This window comes from Mandrillus leucophaeus, unplaced genomic scaffold (genome assembly GCF_000951045.1).
Source record: "Mandrillus leucophaeus isolate KB7577 unplaced genomic scaffold, Mleu.le_1.0 Scaffold412, whole genome shotgun sequence".
Taxonomy (NCBI): domain Eukaryota; kingdom Metazoa; phylum Chordata; class Mammalia; order Primates; family Cercopithecidae; genus Mandrillus; species Mandrillus leucophaeus.
In genome coordinates, this window is record NW_012104388.1 from 2,335,885 (window position 1) to 2,346,086 (window position 10,202).

Consider the following 10,202-nt stretch of genomic DNA (forward strand, 5'->3'; position numbering starts at 1 on the left):
AATATTTAAAGACTTAGTTTTATAATGTTTGTTAAAAAAATACAAAAAAAAAAAAAAAAAAAAAAAAAAAAAAAAAAAAAAAAATATGGGGCAAATACAGTAAAACATTTTGTTAAATTCCAATATACATTCAGTGATACCGCTCTTTTTCTTCTAAACCTGTGTGTTATAATTTACCAGTTCCCCAAAATGGCGTTTTAACGCCAAACTGTGGCATATACGTGGAAAATAGCTTTTTATAATTAATTTTCAAAGTTGTAATTTTAAAGAATTTGGGTGTATACCTATGTTAATGAAACAACAGAAGTACAGAAAAGAATGTCAGATACAAAAATCAATCGTGAAGAAAATCTGTTCTTAATATATTTCATTATGATCGAAAAACATAAAAACTAACATAGGAAAGTGAAAGATCAGTTACTTATATTTTGTTTCCTCTTGTGGTTTAATAAAGTGAAGTGTGTGTGTGTGTGTGTACCTGGGGGTGGGCAGTGCTCTTTTTCTAAAACTAATATGCCGTATATATCTGAAGTATGACCTTTTTAGTGTGTATTAGGATGTGGGCTGGTTTGCTTTTCTACCGCCTTTGTAATTTTATGTATCCCATCTCCTTTGTGTGAATTCATATATGTGAATTCATATATTATAGCAAAATACAAGAGACGTGGGACTGTTTGCAATACCATATGGACATCTTTTAAAAAATATATGTAAATAAAATAAAAAATATTTGTCCCCACCTTTTCCCCCAAAACAACAGCAAGACATTTTTGTTAGATATTTTATTTTTAATGTTTTCTGTAATTTAAAAATGTATAGTCTGCCAAATTGTTGTTTTCATAACCATGATTTTTTTTGAAAAACAGTTTTATCTTAAAATACTGAATGTTCTGACTTTTTATAGATGTTTTTAATTTTGTTTTAAATAATTTTAAATTATGGAGCTTGACCTAGATTTGCCAATAAACTTTCTAGTCAATTTATTTTCTCTTTCTTATAAATAAGGTTTTTATAATTTTATATTAGCAATATTCTTAATTCTAAAATTAAATAAAATTTATTCAAATCAAACTTTATCATGGTGAGATATAGGCAAATCCCTGAACGTAGGTGCCAGGCACCTTTCTTAACTGACTTTTATTTCCATTTAGTTCAAAATAATAAGAAATGTAGTCAAAGTTTATTTTCGTTATCCGTCCACAAAATGGTTAAACGTGTGTGTGTATGAATATACTCTCTTCTCACTTGCAAATGCTCTTTGTTGAGCACATTGACTCCCATTAGACTATGACACCTGTTACCCTACCTTATTGTAATTCATCATACAAGTGATCTCATACTTCTCTCCCTAATTCTTAGAAGATTTTAGCAAGTGGCTTACTATCTTTCTACCATTAGTTCTGTCATCAACCTTTTTATGTCATTATCTTCTTGGGCCAATGGTTATTGACCATACCTGCACATTGTAGTTATCTGGAGAATTTTAACAAAAAACTGATGTCTGAACCCCTACATCAGACCAAATACATCAGAAAATCTGCAATTGAAGTGTGGTCTTTAAAAATTTTTTTAACTTAAAAAATTGACATACAATGTACATATTTATGAGGTACATAGTGATGTTTCAATACATGTATTGTGATCTGATCATTGTAATTAGTATATCCATCATCTTAAACATTTATCATTTTGTGTTGGGAACATTTCAGTATCCTCTTCCTAGACATTTGAAGCCATATATTAACTACAGTCACCCTGCAGTGGTAGAGAATACTAGGAACTTCTTCCTCCTATCTAGCTATAATTTTGTATCCTTTAGCAAAGCTCTCCCTATCGCTCCCTTCCCCCTACACTTCCTAGCCTCTCGTATCCTCTATTCTACTTTTTCCTTTTTTTTAGCTTATACATATGAGTGAGAACATGCAGTGTTTAACTTTCTGTTTCTCACTTATTTCACTTAATTAACAATGTCCTCCACCTTCCATGTGACTGAGAATGACAGGATGGTGGTTTTGTTTGTTTTGTGTGTGTGTTTTCAAGGTCCTCTAGAAGACTGTAATGTTCAGCAGGGTTAATAATGTTAATTTAAGAGACTGATCCATCAAACTGATTTCATGACCCACTAATGGTACTTAACATATAGTTTTGAAGAACACTGCTTTAGATCTTGTCATCACCTCCAAAGTCTCAATTTCTAGCATCTTAACTCACCCCTCTTTCCAGGTTACTGTTTTGATTATGCCTATACCAACAATTCTTTGACTCCACTAGGTTCTTTAGACAATTGATTCTATCATCTGTCCCTCATCTATAATTTCATCACCTTCACTTTCTTTTTTAATGTTTGTCTATTTATTTATTTAGAGACGGGGTCTCACTCTGTTGCCAGGCTGGAGTGCAGTGGCATGATCTTGGCTCACTGCAGCCTCCACCTCCTGAGTTCAAGCCATTCTCCTGCCTCAGCCTCCCAAGGAGCTGGGACTACAGATGCGCACCACCACAACCAGCTAATTTTTGTATTTTTAATAGAGATGGGGTTTCACCATGTTGGCCAGGATGGTCTCAATCTCTTGACCTCATGATCCACCCGCCTCAGCCTCCCAAAGTGCTGGGATTACAAGCATGAACCACCACTCCTGGCCCATCACCCTCACTTTCTACTTTAGCATAGACATCATTGTCCTTGCACATCCCCTAAATTCTTGTCCTTCTGATCTGAAAAATACTGTTTATCTCCAGTTACTCCAGCTGCTTGCATCTATACTCACTGACTCTTTTTACTTTAAATTTATGGCCCAGAAAATCAAAGGCCCACAGCACTGTGTGGCAATCCTTACACATTCTCCTGGTCAATTCACACTTAACCTCTCCCCAACAAGTATTCTCCTCTTTATTCAGATCTTCTATTCTCTCACTTTGTTTCTTTTTTTACTATGAGAAAATGGAAACAATAGAAAAGAACTTTCTCACTCTCCAAATCTATCAGTGTGTTCTCTATCCAACTAATTTTCTTTATTCTTATTAAGACATGAACCATCTCCACCCTTTAGCCATTCTGTCTAGCTGTGATCAGTAGCCATCTCTTCTACTAAAAAGACTTCTGCCAGGTATGGTGGGTTAGCCTATAATTCCAGCACTTTGGGAGGCTGAGGCAGGAGGATCACTTGAGCTCAGGAGTTCGAGACCAGGGCAATATAGGGAGACCTAATCCAGAAAAATTTTTGAAAATTAGCTGGGCATGGTGGCGTGTGCCTGTAGTCCCAGCTATTTGGGAGGCTGACGTGGGAGGACCACTTGAACCTAGGAAGTTGAGGCTGCAGTGAGCCGCTATTGTTCCACTGCACTTCAGCCTGAACACAGAGTGAGATACCGTCTCAAATTAAAAAAAAAAAAAAAACACACACACACATTCCTGAGTCATTTTTGCTCTATTGGCTTGTTCTCACTTGCATATATACCTCCCATTTTTAATCTCCCATTTTAAAACCTTCCAAGGCCCTACCATTCCATTTTTGTACGCTTTATAGCAAAAATTCCCAGAAAAGAGTTATCTAACTCATGTCATCTCCCCCTTAACACCCACCTTTCTTTCTTGAACTACTCCAATTATGCTTACATTCCCATTACTCCAGTGAAACAGTTCTTATCAAGACACCATCCCCATGTTGTCAAATCCGATGGATCATCATCAGTCTTCTATTTACTCCATTTCTCAGCAGCATTTGACACACTGATTTTTCCATTTTTTTTTTTTAAAAATTTCTTAAGCCAGGCGTGGTGGCTCACACTTGTAATACCAACACTTTGGGAGGCCAAGGCAGGTGGATCACCTGAAGTAAGGCATTCTAGACCAGCCTAGCCAACAGAGTGAAACCCCATCTCTACTAAGAATACAAAAAGTAGCCAGGTGTGGTGGCAGGTGTCTGTAATCCCAGCTACTCGGGAGGCTGAGGCAGGAGAATTGCTTGAACCTGGGAGGTGGAGGTTGCAGTGAGCCGAGATCGCACCATTGCACTCCAGCCTGCACACCAAGAGCAAAACCCTGTCTCAAAAAAACAAAAACAAAAATAATGACCAGATGTGGTGGCTCACACCTGTAATCTCAGCACTTTGGGAGTCCGAGGCAGGTGGATCACTTGAGGTCAGGAGTTTGAGACCAGCCTGGCCAACATGGTGAAACCCGATCTCTACTAAAAATACAAAATTAGCTGGGTGCAGTGGCACACGCTTGTAGTCTCAGCTATTCGGGAGGCTAAGACAGAAGAATTGCTTGAACCCTGGAGGCAGAGGCCGTAGTGAGCCGAGATGGCGCCACTGCACTCCAGCCTGGGCAAGACAGAGCAAGATTCCATCTCAATAAAACAAAACAAAACAAACCATATTCTTCATTTTGCCTCCCCAATACCAAACCATCCGGGGTCTTCTTACTGGTTTTTCAGTTTCTTTTATTATATTCACTAACATTTCCTGACTTTTTTTTTTTTTTCATTTGATGAGGTTTTTTTGTGTGTGTGGTAAATACCATACAGAGTATCATTTTACCCATTTTTAAGTCTACAGTTTGGTAGTGTTAGGTTTATTCACATGGTTGTGAAATATCTTCTCAACTTTTAAATGTAGGAGTATCCTAGGGTCTTAGTTCATCTCTACTTACTCTCTTGTTAACTTCAGAATTTATCTCTTCGGTTTCTGCCTTTTCTTCTGAATTCTAGACACATATATCTAAGTATTTGCATTAGTTCTTTCTTACATTGCTCTAAAGATACTACCTGAGACTGGAAAGTTTATAAAGAAAGGAGATTTAATTGATTCACAGTTCCACATGGGTGGGGAGGCCTCAGGAAACTTACAATCATGGCGGAAGGCGAAGGGGAAGCAAGGCACATCTCACATGGTGGCAGCAGAGACAGAGAGAGAGCGAGAGCACGAGCACAAAGAGGGCAGTACCACACACTCTTAAACCATCAGCTTGTGAGAACTCACTATCATGAGAACAGCATGGGGAAAATCTGCCCCCATGAACCAATCACCTCCACCAGGTCTCTCCCTCCATACATGGGGATTACAATCCGAGATGAGATTTGGGTGGGGGACACAGCAAAACCATATCAGTACCTATTCAATATCTCCACTTAAATAACCCAAAGTCACACTAAACAGCTAAGTGAATTGTACCGCCATTGTATTAGTCTGTTCTCGCACTGCTATAAAGAAATACCTGAGACGGGGTAATTTATAAACAAAAGATGTTTGATTGGCCACAGTTCTGCCAGATGCAGGAAGCATGGCACTGGCATCTGCTTCTGAGGAGGCTTCAGGGAGCTTGTACTCATGGTGAAAGGCAAAGCGAGAGCAGGCCTCTTACATGGCAGGAGCAGGACTGAGAGAGAGCAGAGAGGTGATACACACTTTTAAACAGCCAGACCTCATGAGAACTCACTCACTATACAGAACCAAGGGGTAAATAGTGCTAGACCATTCATGAGAACTTTGCCCCCATGAAACAATCACCTCCCACCCAGCTGCACCTCCAGCATCAAGGATAAGACTTCAACACCTGCTTAATCCAAACAACAGGCTAGAACCAAACCTGTTCAATCAGTCTCATACAGCATTTAATTAAGGTGAATATCAATAGGATTCCAAGCAGCAAGAAGAGGCCAGTTAGCAAGATTAGCTTCATTCATGCCTCCCAGGAGCCTAGACATAGCCAACTGTGAACACCCACCATTGCGAGAGCAGAGGGTGTTATTTTATTCATCCAGAATGTAGTCTAAAGCCAATCTGTTACCCATCATAACACATGCAGTTTAGGCTGACCTGAGAATCTCGGATGCCATTGACAAGCAGACAATAGATGAGCTAGAAAGCAGCACTCGTCCACAGTTGAGAGAGTCCATGGCTCTGTATCACCTATGTACAAACATATAACCCAAAAGGTCACCAGTCACTCCAGTTTGGGTTTTGTGGATCATGGGCTGGTTAAGACACATGGACTATCTGGGTGTAGTGGCTCACACCTGTAATCCCAGCACTTTAGGAGGCCAAGCTGGGTGGATCACCTGAGGTCAGGGGTTCGAGACCAGCCTGACCAATGTGGTGAAACCCCGACTCTACTAAAAATACAAATATTAGCCAGGAATGATGGTGCACACCTGTTGTTCCAGTTGCTCAGGAGTCTGAGGCAGGAGAATTGCTTGAACCAGGAGGCAGAGGTTGCAGTGAGCCAAGATTACACCACTGCACTCCGGCTTGGATGACAAGAATGAAACTCCATCTCAAAAAAAAAAAAAAAAAAAAAAGACAAAGACACATGGACTATGTCACTGAGTAGTTGCAGCCTTGATAGTCACACATGGCACCACCCAAAGCTGCTCCGCAGAGAGGAGATGCATATGAATTTGTATCCATCAGATTGAAAAAACACTGTGCTAGTCTGTGTGTCTGTACGTGCACAAGGTGGAGTCCATGTTTGGGGGCTGCCATTAACAGCAATAGGTACAGCAAAATGGTTCAAGAGCAGCCACACCCACATGAGTTTGTTTTCATAGCACGTGGACAGGGATGATAGATACGGCAGCAGGTCAGATTGCCTGCCACTGCAGTTTCTTGCCTCAGGCAGACCATATGATTTGTCGCCAGACTGCAATGTAGGATCTAGGGGACAAAGAGAGCATTCATTGCTACCGGTTTGTGCCCTGCTCAAAAAATGCTGATTTGTGGGTTAGCTGATATAAAGGACCAAATAGAATGCCCAAGTGAGACACATACTGTCTCCAAAAACATCCAATAGAGAGATGAGCCTCCTTTTTGATGTTGGGGGCCCAGAGATAAGGGTCTCCCCAATACTGTTCCCTGGGTGTCAGAAGCATCATGAATCTGCCTACATTATCCCAGGAAACTTGACTAGGCAAGCAACCCTCTGAATATTGTTGGGGACTACCAGTCACCTCTGCTGGTGTAGGTATGGCAACACCCCAGCCAGGGGCACTGAGATAGGCTTATTTTATTTTATTTTATTTTATTTGATAAGAGACAGGGTCTTAGCTGGGCACAGTGGCTCACACCTGTAATCCCAGCACTTTGGGAGGCCAGGGTGGGCAGATCACTTGAGGTCAAGAGTTCAAGACCAGCCTGACCAAAATGGTGAAACCCTATCTCTACTAAAAATGCAAAAATTAGCCAGGCATGGTGGTGTGTGCCTGTGGTCCCAGTTGTTGGGGAGACTGAGGCACAAGAATTGCTTAAACCTAGGAGGTGGAGGTTGCAGTGAGCTGAGATTGTACCATTGCACTCCAGCCTGGGCAACAGAGCAAGACTCTGTCAAAAAACAAAAGAGGGTCTCACTCTGTTGCCCACGCTGGAGCCCAATCATGGCTCAGTGTGGCCTCGTACTCCTGGGCTTAAGCAATCCTCCCGCCTCAGCCTCCTGAGTAGCTAAGACTACAGGCTCATACCACCATGCCTGGCAAATTTTTAAATTTTTTTTTATTGAGATGAGGTCTCGTTATGTTACCCAGGCTGGTCTCAAACTCCTGGCCTCAAGTGATTCTCCCGCCTCAGGCTCCCTCAGGCTGGGATTACAGGTGTGAGCTGTGCCTGGCCTGAGACTGAGGCTTCTGACTTACCAACTAACAGGACATCAACTATATGGTAAAAACTTTTAAATCAGAGGGTAGAGGCACTCATAATCACGTGCTGGCGACAAATGGCAGGGAGTTTGTCTCAGTAGCACATCGCTGCTTTATCTCTTCCCTGCTTGGGATAACTCTCTTGGGCACTTATGGGATGTGAAGTATAAATATATAACACATCAATTCCTATTATATGTTCAGATGTACAAGCAACAAAAGTAGAATGAATGAATTCGAGAGGTCCTCCCCATAAGGTCACATTAGCTCCCTTACCTCACCTCAAACCCTACCCACGTCCCATGAATTAAATCTGAGTACCACTGGACCCGGTAGGATGGCGATTCAGTTGCCTGAATCCAGAAGAGCCAGAGAAATGTGAGTCTCTCCCCTCCTTGAAGTACCTCAGTATATTCATATAGTGTGTATGTCCTCTTTGGGGACAGGGAGACCTAGACCCAATCATTTGGTTCCTTAAAGTAGCAGGACTTTCCTAAACTCAGGAAAGAGAAGGAGGGAGAGATTTTCTGGTGCAGTGGGAGAAGGTAGCTCCTTCCTGGTAAGCAAAGCTTTTTGTTTACTTTTTTTTTGAGACAAGGTCTCACACTGTCCCCCAGGCTGGAATGCAGTGAGTGGTGTGATCTTGGCTCATTACAACCCCTACCTCCCAGGTTCAAGTGATCTTCCCATCCCAGGTTCCCAAGCAGTTGGGACTACAGGTACGTGCTGCCATGCCTGGCTAATTTGTGTGTGTGTGTGTGTGTGTGTGTGTGTGTGTGTTTTGTTTTGTTTTGTTTTGTTTTGTTTGTAGAGATAGGGTTTTGCCATGTTGCCCAGGATGGTCTCGAACTCCTGGGCTCAAGGGATCCACTCACCTCTGCCTCCCAAAGTGTTTGGATTACAGTTGTGAGCCACCATGTCCAGCCTGTGTTTACTTTTAATTTCAAGTGGCTGGCAATGGTTAACGGTCCAGACTCAACCAAACAAACCCAAAATTTCATATCCTTACTGTTGGCACCATTTATTTCCACTTTGGAAACCCCTTGACACAGCCATATTGTCTTTTGACTGGAGCCACAGGGCTCCAGTCGTGATAAAATCCCCTCCTTACCCTGTCTGAGGAGGAGAGCACCATGAGGCAGCTTGTTTCAATGCTTCCTCTCATTGCTCATTCTCTAAACATTCATTAACAGGTAGGACAGTCGGGGATTCCTATTTCTTCCCCCTCACCCAACACTTGGGCAACAGCACTCACTACCAGATCCTGCGCAATCTTCCCACATCCTCTGACCTTATCCTTTCTCTTCTCAGTAGCAAGTACTCTGTCAGCAGCCTATCCTTGTTGCCCAAATGGTAAAGAACTATCTGAGATTCTACCCTGCTTGCAAACTAGCAAGGTAGCCTGCCACAGTTTCCTGGATGCTAGCAGAAGACCCAAGATTTCTGGGTCAGAGACAAAGTTCCTTGCTACTGCACAGCGGGTAGCATGAGTTTTGCACCAGTTCCTCATGTCACCAAATCCCAAAGGGACAATGCAAGTCAGCCTAGATGGATACTGCCCATGTAGTGAGTATACATCACAGGCTAAAGAACTGGAACTCAGGAAAACTCAGCCTTCTTTCTACAAGGGGCTGCAGGCAAACCTGCCCCAACTTTACCCTGGGAGGAGACAGCAAACAAATCTCCCTGCTTGGGGATGACATTATCTCTTTCTCCTAAAACTGTTTGCTGTACAAATATTCTGGAAAAGACAGTCTAGGAAAAACTGCCAGAGCCTTTGCTCAAAAGATATGCAGAAACAAGAGGATTAGTAGAAAAATTTCCCCCCAAAATGTTACATTTTTTTATTTTGGTAAAATACACATGAAATTTACCATTTTAACAATTTTTAAGTGTACTACTCTGTGGCATTGACTACATTCACAATGTTGTACAACTATCACCACTATCCATTGCCCGAACTATAATATTATTTTTAATGCACCACTGGTTTTTATTTTCGAGTAGTTTACTGAGATTTAAAAATCTATGCTCAGAAGTGGGGCTGACCTACAGTTTCCTGTCGAGTGCAAGCAGCACGGTCTGGCTTTGATGTCATAGTAGCCTAGCTTCCAAGAACAAATGGTAAAACCTCTCTCTTCCCACGTTCTGGAATTCTTTGCATTACATGGGACTGACTCAGAAAATCACCTGGGTGGGTGTCTTTTTTAGAGGAAACTATCTGACTACCTTTTCAATTTCTTCTACAAATTAGATTTTCTCCCCCTCCTTAAGTCAGCTTGGTAATTAAATTTTTTCTGGAAAATTTTCTAATGTACATTTTAAAAGGTCATCCATACTTTAGTTATCTTTTTCTTGTGAGATGTTTATTTCTTGTATCTCTTGACTGATAGATCAGAAATAAGTCAATCTTTCTTTCTTTTCTTTCTTTCTTTCTTTTCCTTCCTCCCTCCCTCCCTCCTTCCTTTCTCTTTTTCTTTCTCTTTCTTTTTCTTTCTCTTTCTTTCCCTCCCTCCCTCCCTTCTTCCTCCCTCCCTCCCTTCTTCCTCCCTCCCTCCCTTCCTCCTCCTC